Source organism: Staurois parvus, unplaced genomic scaffold (assembly GCF_062004578.1).
Source record: "Staurois parvus isolate SC_StPar_1 unplaced genomic scaffold, SC_StPar_1.0 ptg000198l, whole genome shotgun sequence".
Classification (NCBI taxonomy): domain Eukaryota; kingdom Metazoa; phylum Chordata; class Amphibia; order Anura; family Ranidae; genus Staurois; species Staurois parvus.
In genome coordinates, this window is record NW_028317994.1 from 12,111,345 (window position 1) to 12,127,223 (window position 15,879).

The 15,879-nt window shown below is 40.2% G+C and overlaps 1 protein-coding gene across 28 annotated transcripts in view; it reads left to right on the forward strand.

The window, feature by feature from the left end:
* PTPRD (protein tyrosine phosphatase receptor type D) overlaps nucleotides 1-15,879 on the forward strand; it is a 2,222,737-nt gene that overhangs the window by 665,795 nt on the left and 1,541,063 nt on the right. The gene's annotated exons all lie outside the window — the stretch shown is intronic.

Below are 15,879 nucleotides of genomic sequence, written 5' to 3' on the forward strand. Positions count from 1 at the left end.
AGTAAACATCTCCAAGTTTGTTTGTCACCCCAGAAATGCTACCTGTGTAGATAAAGATATATGAAGAGTTTGGTTTATATAGAAAGAAAGAAACATGGTCTGTAGAAGTGTAAGATGCCTGTGCATTTTGAGCAGGTGATATGTTTTATTTATTTAAATTACATATTTATGTGGCTGAAGATACACATGTAGTACTACGAACACTGGCTCCCAGGTCCTGGGCTATAGAATGCATAGTCTTAAAAGCAGATATTTTAGCATCAGTCACATAATCTTTCTACATCTAGTGTGCCTTTATGTGTGTAGTTAAAATGCTCTTGTTCTTTGGTTTCGGATTTGCATATTCCACAAAGATAATGAGTTTCTTATCTTTTTAGAATATAGTCTGTATTTTGATCAAAGTCATTAAATGAATACTGAATTAGTAATTCTGATTGTTTTGCTAATGACTTGTATTAAAGATTTTGTTTAATGATAGCAACAGCAGTAGGCAAGTTCATTTTTCTAATCATGCTGGCTCAGAGTCATTATTCAACCTCTCTCACTTGACCTACATATAATATCAATTATTTTTAATAGTAACACAGTATGCTGAATAGGATAGTTTTGTGCAGCCACCTGACAGTTTTTGATGAGGTGTCAAAATCTGCCCAGGTGTTCTGGTTTTGCTTCTTCCTTTAGGAAGCATCTATGTATGGCATTTTCTATGCTTTTTAAATACATCTGATATAATTTAATTCTTTAACCTTTCTATACATCTTTTGTATGCTGTATAAAATATGAACAAAAATAACAGTATGGAATTAAACCGGCATAATAAGTCGGACACAGCCCCTGTTATCAAGGAACAAAGGGTGTCTTACTAGAGGGCACAACTAAAAATGTTAGGAAGAGGTGAACCAATTAATAGAAATCTACATGATTAGTATAGATTGCACCCACAAGATTATACATTATCTGAGGTACTGCCTGTCATTGATAAAGTAATTTGGCACACTGGCTGATTTCTTTTCTTTCTTTAGGTGAATCTGTAGTTTGGGCTCAATATCCCAAATATTTTTTATTCCAAATATTATTAAACCCTTTTTGTATCTTGTTTAACATTTTAAGAAACAATCTTTTTTTTTTAAAATAAACATTTAATATGGTGAAACCCCACATCACTGGTTTCACAATGCAATAAGGGTGTTCTAAAGAGTATGGATAAGGTTCAATTTCAAATCAAACTAGAATTTCAGTCTAAGCTTTACCTATCTGCCATTTAGCAAATGGGCAAGCTAAATGGGGTGCTTGCTAACTTGTTTAACCTCTGGTGCAGCAGAAAAAGATACATTTAGCATCAGTATTACTACTACTGTTAAATGTGAAATCTTCCTGATCAGGCTGGTTGTTAGGAAGCCACTATCTTTCTAGGATCTAGGGATGTATCTCCACCTGGCCATTCAGCTATCAATTATATTGACCAAATATGGTTATGGCCATATTGGCCAATGACATCAGCCACTATCCCTGGTTTAAAAAAATAGCTGTCAGCCAGGCAACTTTGTTTACTTGGCAGGTAGGTGTGTTTCTTTTGGTAGATCATGTTCACTGTGATTGATGAGGATCTATATCACTTGGCAATGTGATTGAAGATGAATTTACATTATGGGACTATTTTTTATAATAAGGGACTTGTCAGTTTGTGTGGTTCGTTTAATTGTGTGGTCCCTTGATCACAGACCCCCATAACCACTTGGCCAGGTTCCCCCCTGGCAAAGACATACTCCCCATGTGCAGGGCCCTCAATACCCTCATGTTTTGCATTGTATTGGTATTGTTCTGTCACATGTTCTGTCCCCCTTTGTAATGTACAGCGCTGAGCAAACTATTGGCGCTTTATAAATTCTGTATAATAATAATAATATGGTCCAATACTGTTCAAGGAGGAGCTCACGATCATCCTCCCCCTATTTTGGTCAGCCAGGCTGCATGCTTAGATGACGGTTTAGTAAGGATTATGGTGGGATCCCATGTCATTTTTTGTGTTACCATTATAGATAAGGGTTATAGTATGGATTTTGGAGGGGATGATTTTTTTTTTATTTTTGTTGCAGTGGAACTACTGTAAAAGTAAAAAAAGTAACACTTTAATGAGGTAGCAAAGTCTACTTTTTTACCTGTACCTACTGGTAAGCCTATAATAACAGCTTCAACTCTTCTGGGAAGGCTGCTCACAAGGTTTAGGCATGTGTCCATGGGAATGTTTGACAATTCTACCAGAAGCGCATTTGTGAGGTCAGGCACTGATGTCAGACGAGAAGGCTTGGCCCGCAGTCTCCTCTCTAATTCATCCCAAAGGTGTTCTATCGGGTTGAGGTCAGGACTCTGTGCAGATCAGTGAAGTTCCTCCACCCCAAACTCGCTTATCCATGTCTTTATGGATCTTGCTTTATACACAGTCGTGTTGGAACAGGAAGGGTCATCCCCAAACTGATCCCACAAAGTTGGGGGCATGAAATTGTCCAAAATGTCTTGGTATGCTGACGCTTTAAGAGTTCTCTTCACTGGAACTAAGGGGCCAAGCCCTACCCCTGATAAACAACCCCACACCATAATCGCCCCTCCACCAACCTTTGCATTTTGCACAATACAGTCAGGCAAGTACCGTTCTCCTGGCAACTGCCAAACCCAGACATGTTCATCAGATTGCCAGACAGAGAAACGTGATTGGTCACTCCAAAGAACACATATGCACTGCTATAGAGTCCAGTTTGTACTTTAAACCACTGCATCCGAAGTTTTGCATTGCACTTGGTGATATACGGCTTGAATGCAGCTGCTCGGCCATGGAAACCTATTCCATGAAGCTCTCTACACACTGTTGTTTTGCTAATCTGAAGGCCACACGAAGTTTGGAGGTCTTTATCTATTGGTTTGCAAACAGTTGGGGACTTCTGCACACTGTGAGCTTGAACATGCACTGACCCCGTTCTGCAATTTTATGTGGCCTACCACTTCGTGGCTGAGTTGCTTTTGTTCCCAGTTAGTTCCGCTTTGTTATATTAGTGGTGCACAGAAATGAAAATTCTGGTGCCGAAACCAAAAATTTAAAATGCACTTGGCCGAAAACTGAAACCAAAATCCGCAGTTTTTAAAAATGAATATATATTTTTTGGAAAAAAATACACTTTGATTAAAAAAAATATATATATCCCAATTGTTTTGTAAAATATGTAAGAGGCTGTAAAGAGATACCCAACATGTCACAATTTAAAATTGCGCACGCTCATGGAATGGCATGAAACTGCAGTACTTAAAAATCGATACCTCATGTGTGTGGTTTGAACACCATTTACATATGTGGGCATGGCCTACAATGCAATGTAAAGCATTAGATCAAAAAAGCATTTATCTAGTGCTTTAAAAAAAATGTCCAGAACTGGAAGTGACCTCCAAGGGCATAGAGACGTGTGGTGGCCATCTTTCCTTCGCTCATCTCTATGCCCAGCACCGGGATTGATGGTTTCTCAGGTAAGACTGAACTACCTAGCTGCAGCCGGCAGCGGTGGACAGGCGGCTTTGAGGGGCGGGGTTTTTTCGGCACCTGTATCGGTGCTTTTTTCATTTTGGCCGAAAGGGGTGTTTTCACCTGAAACGTTTCGACCACCAGAATTTCAGTGCATCCCTAGTTATAACATCCCTAACAGTTGATGGTGGAATATTTATTAGCAAGGAAATTTCAAGGCTGGATTACGCAGGTGGCAACCTATCATGGTACCATGCTTGAATTCACTGAGCTTCTAAGAGCGACCATTCTTTCACAAATGTTTGTAGAAGCAGTCTGCATGCCTAGGTGCTTGAATTTATACACCTGTGGCCATGGAGGTGATTGGAACACCTAAATCCAATGTTGTGGAGGGGTGTCCCAATACTTTTTGGTCAATACTGGAAAAACAATCATGTGGGAAGGATTAAAATGTAGGATCATGGCAATGTAGGCCAATAGAGTAGAAGACTGTAGATCAGGTTGGCATTTCAAGTGTTAAATATGTTAGCTATATGCTCCATATCCTCCAGTTTGGACAGTGCTGCAGAAAATAAAATAATAAGACGTCATCATCAGTTCATTGAAAACATACACGCTTACATATTATTAGTCAAATAAGCCAACATTTTAGGGCTGTACAGGGTCCTTTTCTATAAGGTGATGTAGTGACAACTCGCAATGCAGTAATACATATTTGTCTACATAAATGAATATGGAGAGCCATAGGCAGGCACTGATCTGCATTGGGTTGCTTGGCAACAAAGATCGAACTGCCATATTCTTCATTTACCTCACCACAAGCATTCCCTTTCTGGATTTTTAGGTACTCTTCAAACGTGTTTGCTTGTTTATATGCAATATTTCTCTGTAGATACTTAATTTTTTGGGGGCGTAGCATTTTAGTTTTTTTTAGGCGGGGTTATGTCACTGTGACATCCCCAGGGGAATTATTTGGTTCTGCATGTTCATATGTATGCATACGTTTCATTGCATTGAGAGTTGTGACTATGCTGCCTAGAGAGATGAGCCCTGAAACATTAGCTAATTTGACAAATGTAACATTACACTAATAAATGAGTGTGTGCTATATTGCCAACAGTATTGGGACACCACTCCAAATCATTGGTTTCAGGTGTTCCAATCACCTCCATGGCCACAGGTGTATAAAAACAAGCACCTAGGCATGCAGACTGCTTCTACAAACATTTGTGAAAAAAGGGTCTCTCTCAGGAGTTGAGTGAATTCCAGCGCAGTACCATGATAGATTGCCACCTGACATTTTGGAAAATTTCATGCTCCCAACTTTGTGGGAACAGTTTGGGGATGGCCCCTTCCTGTTCCAATATGACTGTGCACCAGTGCACAAAGCAAGGTCCATAAAGACATGGATGAGCCTCAAGCAAATAGAACACATTTGAAATGAATTAGAGAGAAGACTGCAAGCCAGGCCTTCTTGTCCGACATCAGTGCCTGACCTCAGAAATGTGCTTCTGGAAGAATGGTCAAACATTCCCATAGTAACACTGTGGGGACAGCCTTCCCAGAAGAGTTGAAACTGTTGAAGCTGAAAAGGGTGGGCTTACTCAATATTGAACCCTACAGACTGAGACTGGGATGCCATTAAAATTCATGTGCGTGTAAAGGCAGGTGTCCAAATACGTTTGGCAATATAGTGTATATGTTTGCAATTGAGTGCTGGTGGTTTCTCCTAATTTTATTGTGCTATGCGGTCACTACGAGCACCCATCTATTTTCAAGGTTGAACACTGAAAGCAATTCAAATGCTGCAGATAGATCAGATTTGATGGAGATTATGGGGTTGATTTAATAAAGGCCAATAGGTTGTCACTTTTCAAGGATTTTCCCCAGGCCTTTGTGAATGTGATGAACTTTCACTTTGCAAAGAATACCCAATCACGAGCAAGGGAAATAAAAATACAGCACTTTGCTTGCACATGATTTGATGATGGAAGTCAGCGGTGCTTCACCTCATTCACAAAGCACTGGGGAAAATCCCCTTTCAAAGTCCCACTTCCCTTGCAAAGTGAATAATCTATTTTCCACTATGTCCTACTCATTTGAGCCTACCACTTTGATTACATCATCCGTCATTTTGTGTTCCATAGAATCTACACAGACATTCAGCTCTCTGATTTCATAGGATAAATTATCATCCTGTTTTCCACTTTCTGCTGCAAGCTCCTTTTGTAAAAGCAGTTTGAACTTCCTCAGCAAGACAGCATCTCTGCAGGTGACCTTTATCTGGGCCCCTGAGGGAAAGGTGCTCTTGTTGGAGGAACAATACAAGTTGTATAGAGGCTCTTATGGAGAGAGGAGGCCCTCCAAAGGATGTGGTAAAGTCACCATATTCCTTCTTTAGTGCATGGGTATCAAGGCAATTAGGGGTTTTGTGGATGGCGGTGAAAGTTCTCTCCACGTGTCCTGTTCTATGTTTGCTGGTACTGTGAAGTGATCTGGACATTTATTACAACTTACAAACTCTCTGTTACCACTTTAAGTACAACAAATGTACAGCTTCAAAATAGGTTTTGTTTTATGCAATGCAATAAAACAAATACAAGATTATATATGTAAGAATGTTACATTGGAACCTTTTACAGCACAGCTATCCTATGTTAATGTGACTTGACCAGGAAACCTGCTAACATGTTTGATTATGGATTACTGCAAGTGCTACCGTATTTTCTAAAGTCTGTACCAAACATCCTTCTAGAGTGCTACCCAAAATGTTGCCTGTCTCATAGGTTATCTTGAAGGACAAAATGGAATTGGTTTGTGTTTATATTCATTCAGATGTATGAAACATTTACAATGCAATCATGTGAAAAATCAAATACACTCCATGGAAATTGTCAGCTTTTCCAACATTTTTGAATAGGCAAACATTAGATTTTATTCAAACAGTGCCTACAGAAAAAGGTGATATACTTTAACATTGGACTTTTCATTCATATATTAAACAAAAAAAGCGAACGATGTAATGGTATACTGTAAAAAAAGTAAGTACACCCCTGGCATTACAATTTGGTATCACCCCCAATGCAGAAATTAGGCATTTTGTATAGCTACCCATCAGACCATTTTGTCATGTAAAATTCCTTAATTTTTTAATTTACAAGTTGATTGTGGGCTTCTTTGAATTTTTTTTTTTTTTTTTTTTTTAATTTAAATATTTATTAAATTTTTCATATTAATACAAAAGTCCCAAAACAGGGAAAAAAATTCTCAATACAAATAAACATTTATAACATTTCTATCTTTCCCTTATTAAAAAGAACTCTTTTCTTTCCCATCCCACTATCTCCCCTTCCCGCCCCTCATCCCCCCTCTTCCCTCTGCAGACTCCAATCCATTCTGATCTAATAAGGCTTATCCATTTTATTGTTAACCTCTTAGTTTATATTTTCTTATATTTCTCCTTCAATCTTGCTCTTTCCCACTTTTCCCATCTCCTAGAATACACTCCCATCCTATCTTCATGCATATGGTATGATTTTTCCATTCTACCAATCTGGTCCACTCTGTTAATCCAGTCTTCCTCCTTCGGTACCTCGGCTCTTCTCCAAAACTTGGGTATCAGCCCTTTCGCTGCATTCAAGAAGTACCAAATACCTGAATCTTTATGTTTATTTACAGATGTCTCTACCTTGTGTAGGAGACACGTCGTTGGGTCTAACCCTATGTCAATTTCGGTTATTTCCTCAATCAGTTTAACTATTATCTTCCAAAAGGCCTGAATTTTCGGACATTCCCACCATATGTGAAACGCCGTGCCAATCTCTCCACATCCTCTCCAACACTTATTTGAGTTTTCCCCATTCATCTTATGCTCTACACTCGGTGTAATGTGCCATCGTGTCATACACTTGTAATTAACCTCAACCTCTCTCATACTAACATTATCGTGTATCAATCTAAACATCTTTCTTTGTCTATCTTCGTCGAACTCAACTCCCATGTCCCTTTCCCATTTTGTAATAAAAGTTAACTTTGTGTTTATGTCTAATTCTGTGAGTATTCTATACACTTTTGAAATACCGTGTTTCCCATCACCTCGTGTCCCCAACAACCTTTCAAACATATTCCACTCCTGTTTTATTCTCAGGGGTTTCGGTAAATTTCCAATAAAACATTTCAATTGATGATACTTCCACTCATCTATTCTAATAAAAATATCTCCCTTCTTCTCTATTAAATCTTTAAGTGATCTCAGTTCCCCTTCCACCAAGACATCACTCAGTTGGGTGTCCTCCTTTCTAAACCATCTCCCTGATATCTTATTCTTTCCCGGGGGGAAATACTCAGTATTTGTAAGAGGCATTAATATAGAATTGAATTCCCATTTCATATTTTTGTGTAAAGTGTCCCATACCCTAAAAACATTTAATGTGTACATACTTGTGCTTTCTTTAATTCCCCTAAACTGTGTTGGGACCCATATCATCTGACTCAGTCTAGTGCCACTAAGATCATTTTCAATTGTTACCCAACTTTTCCCCTTATGGTTAAATGTCCAGTCATATATTCTTGCTAAAACCACTGCTTTATAGTATCTCTTGACATCTGGTAGACCCAATCCCCCTTTCTCTTTAGTCCTACTCAATGTTTCATATGCTATTCTAGGTTTCTTATTCCTCCATATATATTTTGTTAACATTCTTTTCATTATCTTAAAGAAGGCCTCTGGAATTTTAATTGGTACCATTTGAAATCTATACAGTATTTTAGGCATAATTACCATTTTGACCAGGTTTATACGTCCTATCCAGGCTGGGTTTCCTCCTTCTAATCTTTTTAAATCTTCCCTGATCTCATTTATCAAAGATATATAGTTTAATCTATACAAGTTCTTGAGTGAGGCAGTAAGCTTTATTCCTAGATACTTTATCTCTTTTTCTCTCCATATAAAGGGGAATTCTTTTTGTAGTTTTTCTTTTTCATTCTTTGATATATTAATATTCAGGATCTCTGTTTTCGTTGGATTAATTTTTAAGTTTGAAAGTTCACCGTACTCCTTCAGAATCTTCATTATATTTGGGAGAGTTATTCGAGGATTCCCCACATAGAACAATAAGTCGTCCGCAAAGGCCGCTACTCTATGTTCTGTGGATTCTATCTGTATTCCCTTTACCGATCCACTATTTCTTATTATTGACAACAGAGGTTCGAGTGACAATACATATAACAGAGGGGACAGTGGACAGCCCTGTCTTGTCCCATTAGACATTCCAATGGGTTCTGATCTCTCCCCGTTTACCGTGATGATTGCAGTAGGCTCACTATATAATTTGCTTATCCACTCTCGCATTCTATCGCCTATCCCCAGCACTTTTAAATTATCCATCATGAAGCCCCAGTCCACTCTATCGAATGCCTTCTCTGCGTCAATCGACAAGAGCACCACCGGGTCTTTCCCTTTTCTACTCTTCTGTATAAGCATCAGGGTTCTCAAGCCGTTATCTCTACCTTCTCTCCCTGGTACGAAGCCCACCTGATCTCCATGGATCCATTCAGGCATCAGATCCCTCAACCTGTTTGCTAACACCTTTGCATACAGTTTAGTGTCAGTGTTCAGTAATGAAATAGGTCTATAGCTGGAGCACTGAGATGGATCTTTTCCTTCCTTATGAATAAGTACCACATGGGCCTGCAGGGATTCTCTCCTCACTTCCGTCCCACCTCCCAGAGCATTCATATATTTCTCCAGCTTGGGTAGCAATACCTCACTGAATTTCTTATAGTACCTAACTGTATAACCATCCGGGCCTGGGCTTTTTCCCCCCCCTGTGCTTTTCAATGCTCTTTTAATTTCTTCCTGGGAGATTTCTGCATCTAGGGATTTCAACTGTACTTCACTTAGTTTTGGTAATCCCGCATTTTTTAAGTATGTCATCTTTTTTTTATTAATTTCCTCTTGGGCTTCTTTTAGAGGGCCTTGGGTACTGATATTATATAATTTCTTATAATACTCCGTAAACACTTTAATAATCTCTTTATTTGAGTGGACCAACTCCCCCTTTGAACTTTTTATCTTTTCTATGTAGTTCCTATTTTTCTTTTTATTCAAGGCTCTCATTAAATATCTTCCTGGTCTGTCTCCCCATCTATATCTTTCGTTCAAAACCCTGTTGTATACTCTTCTCTTCTCCTCCTCCATCAACCTCTCTAGCTCCTCTTTTTTATCCACTAGCTTCTGTCTCGTATCTTTTGTTATTTTCTTCTTATGGATCTGCTCCAGTTCCAATATTTCTTTTAAGAGCCTACTGACCCTCTCTCTTCTTTCCTTTTTTTTCCTTGCACCTGCCGCGATCAAGATTCCTCTTATAAATACCTTGTGGCTTTCCCAAACTGTAGCTATCGATACTCCCTCTGTTTCGTTCTCCTTAAAATATACCTTAATCTCTTTCTCGATTTTTTGAACTATATCCTCATCCAGAAGAAGAGCCTCGTTTAACCTCCACCCCAATCCTCCAGTCCACCTTCCTCCCCATCTCATTTTCATCACAACCGGAGCATGATCCGAGAACGTCCTTGTTTCTATGTCGATTTTAACCAGATGATCTATCAGTTGGTGGTCTATTAAGATGTAGTCTAATCTCGAGTATATCTCGTGTGCATTCGAGAAGAAGGAATAGTCTCTGTCTTTCATATGCGTTATTCTCCAGGTGTCCACTAGTTGGTATTCATGCATCGCTTTTTTCAAAGCTCTCAGAGACCTACTCCCCTCTCTTTGCACAGAAGAGGTATTATCCTTTTGTGGGTCCATACAGAAATTTAGGTCTCCAGCTACTATCAAACGCCCTTTTTTAAATTCCATTAATTTTTTTAACAGACCCTTCATATATATCTCCGGATTTTTATTAGGGCAGTATATATTGGCTAAAGTGCACTCAATCCCCTGAAGTTTACCTTTTAAGAATAAAAACCTCCCCTCCGGGTCGGTTCTTCTATCCTCCAGCTCAAATCTCATATTCTTTGCCAAACCTATTGCAACCCCTTTTGCTCTTTTAATTGGAGAATCTGCATAGTACCATGTTGGATAGTATTTGGATCTCAGTTTTACATTTGCCTCTATCTCAAAGTGTGTCTCCTGTAAAAATACCACTGACGTCGCCCTATGATGTAACTCATTAAACAACCTAAATCTCTTCCCTGGGCAACTCAGCCCGTTCACATTATATGTTATAAACTGTATTTCTTCCATCGTTCCCAATTGGCTCCATCTCTCTTCCTGATTGCCTTTTCCTCTTTATCTCTTCTGTCTTGCAGAGTATTGACCCCGTACCTCCTCCCCTCCCTCCCTCCCCTTCCTCCCTCCCACCCAGCTTCCATCCCTCCCAACTTCCCTCCCCTCCCTCCCACCCCCCCCCCCTCTTTTTAGGCCTACTATTTGCCTACTAATCATTTGTGGAAATACAATCCACCTTTGATTTAATCTCAGGGCAGAAAAAGTAAAGAACTCCACCCATGGACAACTTTTCCCCCTTCTCCAACCTCCCCTTCAACCCCTAACTCCTCCCTGAATATCTCAATAATAGTGGTTAGGAGACGGTTGGGAGATGGCAGAAAAAAGACAGGAGGGAGAGAGAGAGACAAAAAAAAAAAAAAAAAAAAAAACCCACATTATCTCTCTCCCTCTCCCCCTCCCCCCCCCTCCCCCCGCCTCCTCCCTCCAACAGGCTGCCAGCGCTCCTTTCCTTTTATTCTAATTTCCCAGTGTTCTTCTTCCCAACCAGGGATCTCCAGTCTTTGTAGTTTAAGTCTATCACAAAAATACTGCAAATCTTCTGGGAACCTGAGATATGCTGTAGTTCCATTTCTCCACCCTATTAGGCACTCAGGGGTCCCCCATCTATATTGGACGTTCTGTTCTTTCAATCTTTCCAATAGAGGTCTAAGGATTCTCCTTCTCCACAGAGTCTCTGATGACAAATCCGCATATATCTGTATTTCTTTTCCTTCGAACATGATTACTGATTTTCCCTTAATCCTTTTCCAAATTTTATCTTTATCTAGGAAGTCACAAAATTTAACAAGTATATCTCTTGGCCTTTCCTTTCCCGAATTTCCTTGGAATTTTCCTTGTCTGAAGATTCCTTCCATTTTAATCCTTTCCATATCAGTATTGTCCATTATGGAGTTTAATATTTTACAGACCACCTCTTGCAAATTTTCTCCTTTTGAATTCTCTGGGACTCCTCGTATCCTAATGTTTCTCCTCCTATTCCTATTTTCTTGTATCTCAGTCTTATAGCGCAGTTTTTCTTGGGCTTTCCCTATATTGGTTATTTCTTTTTCTAATTCAGAGATAATTTGGGATTGTTTTTTAACTTTTTCCTCCGTTTCTTCCACTCTCACCAAGAGATGTCCCAGATCATTTCGAATATTTACAATTTCTTGTTTTATTGTTTTTTCCAGACCTTTAAACATTTCTGCCATTTCCTTTTTATTTGGTATTTGTAACTCTGTCTCCATCACTGTATTAGCTGATGTTTGTTGGCTACTAATGTCAAGGCCTAGTGATAGTCTAGGGCTACATTCCAGACTTAGGTCTACTTCTCCTTTTCCACTATTACCCTGAGATCTTTCTGGAGTTATGTTTCCCTGGGAGGTATATTTTTTAATGGTACCGGTCTGAGTCCCTTTAGGCCCACTTCCTTTTGCATTTTTATTTTTCATTCTTCTATGAGTCTTATTCTTCTTTATAGGCTCGGGGTTATGGAGAGACTATTATTAATAAACGAATCGCACCTTATCCACTCACTTGGTTTTCACACTTTTCTTTCGTTTACCCTCTTCTCTTTTCCACTCCTTTACATTCCCCTGTCAGGGGGGGTCCCCTTTTTACTCTCATACACTTCTTCCCCTAAACAGTTTACAACAGGGGACCATACTTATCAAGTGTCGACCAAAGTCACTCACCCTCCTCGTGTCACTCTTCCTCTCGTGACCCGGCTAGGAGCTCTCTTCCACTGTTGTTCGGCTGGGCAGTGTGTACATTTAGGGGGCTCCCAAGTGTATCATCCGCCTTTGTCTCTCCAATCCCCAGTGCCTCTCCTCCTTCACAGGCAGGGTTCCAAGCAGTGGGCCAGTCAGCAGGACGCCGGACAGTGGGCCACTAAGTATGACTCCATATAGTTGACCAGCAGTCAGGTCTTCGGCTAATAAGCCGGCAAACAGATCTCCGGGTAGGGACCGACCACCAGGACTCCGAGCTCTGGGTTTAGCATACAGAGCTGCAAACCGTGAGCTAGCTAGCAGGGCACCGGATAGTCAGCCGGCAAACAATGGTCCGAGTATTGGACCGGCAACAGGGCTCCAATTAGTGAGCCTGTAAGTCGGGCAGCTGCTCTCCTTCCGCACCAAACACCGGCCGGCTTCCTGGTCTCCCAGCGGTGCTTAGCGGCTGACCACGTGGCCACACCGCTCCTCCACGTCTCCCAGAAGCCAGACACGCCTTCACCATCGAGCACCGCAGCCGAACCCCTTCTCCCAGATCAGCTCTCCCACAGCGCTTCAGTCTATCCAAAGGGGACCACCATGCTGCAGTAAATTTTCCCACTATGCTTCCCCGTTACAGGTAGGGGTTTGGGGAGGTCGGGTGGAGGAGCTTGTCCGAGAGCTCCTACATCGGGCTCTCCTCAGCCGCCATGGTTAGGCTCCGCCCCTACGGGCTTCTTTGAATTAACTGCCCCCTACAGAATTTTATTTGGAGTGAAATCAGGGCTGTGACTAGGACAGTCAAGAACCCTCTGTTTCTTCTTTTTCAGCCATTCCTTGGTGGGTTTGCTAGTGTGCACCAGATTATTATTGTGTTGAAATACTCATTTCTGGTTCAACTTCACCTTTTGCACATATGTCCTCATATTTTCATCAAGCATACTTTATTAGGATGAAGAACATAATGTGGGCTTGATGACTGCAGGCTTCCCATGCCCTAAAGCAGCAAAGCAACCCCAAACAATAACATTTCCAATGCTATGATTTACAGTTGTTATGAGGTTATTCTCCTGAATTACCGTTTTCAGTTTGCAGCAAATATCTCTACTATTAGGGAACCAAACAACTCTAGCTTTGAATGGTCAGCACATTTTTCCAGAAAGCCTGGTCTATTCCTTTATGTTCAATGGCAAACTATAATCTTGTCCTATTGTTCTTTTTGCCCAGCATGTTTTAACACATCTCTCATGCTGAATAATTGTAAATCTTGCATTTTGACCCCAACTACTGCAAGAGTTACCTGAACATACAACAATGAAACTTTGGGGTTCTTGGAGACTTTTTGTATAATACTGTAGGTTCTTAGATTGAATTAGCTGAGCCAGGCAATCATAATTAGCAGTTGTTTAAAATCTATACAGCATGTAGATTATTTTCCAAATTTTTTGAGAGACCATTGTTGTGTGGCTTTCATGGTACTGAACTACATTATAAACATAACATTTATTAAATAGCATCATAATACCATAAAACAGGAAATATCCATGATTATGTTGGAGTCTCCTATAATTATTGGCTACCCACTCTGTCCTATCAAACATCTAATACAGGAGATTAGTCTTCAAATTATTCAAAGATATCATCACCTTTGTTACATTAAAGAAAATAGGACAGAAGTCAATAGTGGGATGAGCTGTATTTCCCAATGCATTTAGCACAACATGTGCCTACTTCTTCAGGTGGCGGCAGCAATTTAAAATATTACAAATAACAAATTATAGTCTATATACAAGCATATTTTTAGCATTCTGCGTGTACTACATGGACATTGTACAACTTACATACAACAGTAAAACCTCAGTTTTGTCTAATATGCAGACAGCAACTCAAACCCCAAAGTCTATATTAATAATAAAACAAATATCAGGGCATATCAAAATTAGTCTCAAGGTTATGAAAACTAAACTAAATCAATTGGTTGGGGTCCATAGAAAAGATAAGAAATGCAATAGCCAAAACTCACAATTACATTTCATCTCCTCCCAGCCCGTCAAACTTCAAATGATCCAAACCCACCAGAAATATGTAGACAAAGTATTTTTAGCATCATATAGAGTGAACATTGACAGCTAACATAAGTACTGTTTGTATCTTGTTATATGCCATAGTAATGTTTCAGGTCCACATGCTAAAGGCATCCATAGTATCAATATCTGCTGGATATATCAGGAAAGGATTTAAACCCCTGCTGGCTGTGTCCCCACTGTTGAGATTCATAATCTTTGTATCCTAGTGACCTTTGCACTGGAACAGAAAGTGCTGAGAAATCAAATGTTTTACAGTGGTCTCCAAAACAGAAGTAGCAGTGAAATATTCCAATGGTAAAAATAAAAATGCAATTGGCGCAAGAGAATTTGTAGTGGACATAAGGTTCACTCAGCAAACCTTAAACAAAAAAAACAAAATAATCCAGTAAACAGAAATTAAGATATATAATCATACATGCCAGTAATAAAGGGGCAACAAGTAGATGATGCAGCTTTAGTGGTGAGGAGAGGGAAGGGGGGAGGGGAGGGGGGTAGGGAAAGGAGGGGAAAAAAGGCCTTGTGATGCAAACAGTACTGGATTGAGATAGATGGTATATATATGTGTATACATATATATACAACGCTGCAATGTAGACACCGTCGTGAGGCTTGCACTTTCTAGAGTAAACCGGACTCTGTGGTAAATGGAGAAGAAAGAGAAGTGCGCCAGACTAAGTGCAGTATGAATATAAAAGTTTATTGCACACAAGATTATAAAAACTCACAAGACGTGGGTAGATATCAGGCATCAATATATAAGGAGGAGGATGTCATCTGTGCTGCACCTCACAAATGGATGGCTGTAATGTCAAGGTGTTGCGTGGCTGGCGCTCTAGGCGGGTCCCACAGGAGGAAGCGAGGATGGCAGGCGCAGTAACCGGGAGTCGCGGCGCACATAAGAACCGGGATCCAGGGCAGGCACTGCTGATCTCTCACATCAGCGTGGGTACAGTAGCCAGCTTGAGGCACATCCAAGATGGCCAACCGCTGCAACAAACCGCTCTGCCTCACGTGTGCCCATGTGAAGCATGGCCAACAAAATTTTACAATTAATGGAAAAGTCTATCCCCTCCAAGCCTTTTATAATTGCTCTTCCACATATGTAATTTATTGTTTGTCCTGCCCGTGCGGCCTTTTATATGTGGGACGTACCATTAGAACACTGCGAAAAAGATTTGGAGAGCACCGGAGGTCAGTTGATGATGGCATTACTAAATATAGTGTTCCCCACCATTTTTCAGAGTTTCATTCTAAATCCTCTCTCCATCTACAAGTATGGGTCATTGAGGCTATACCAGACCA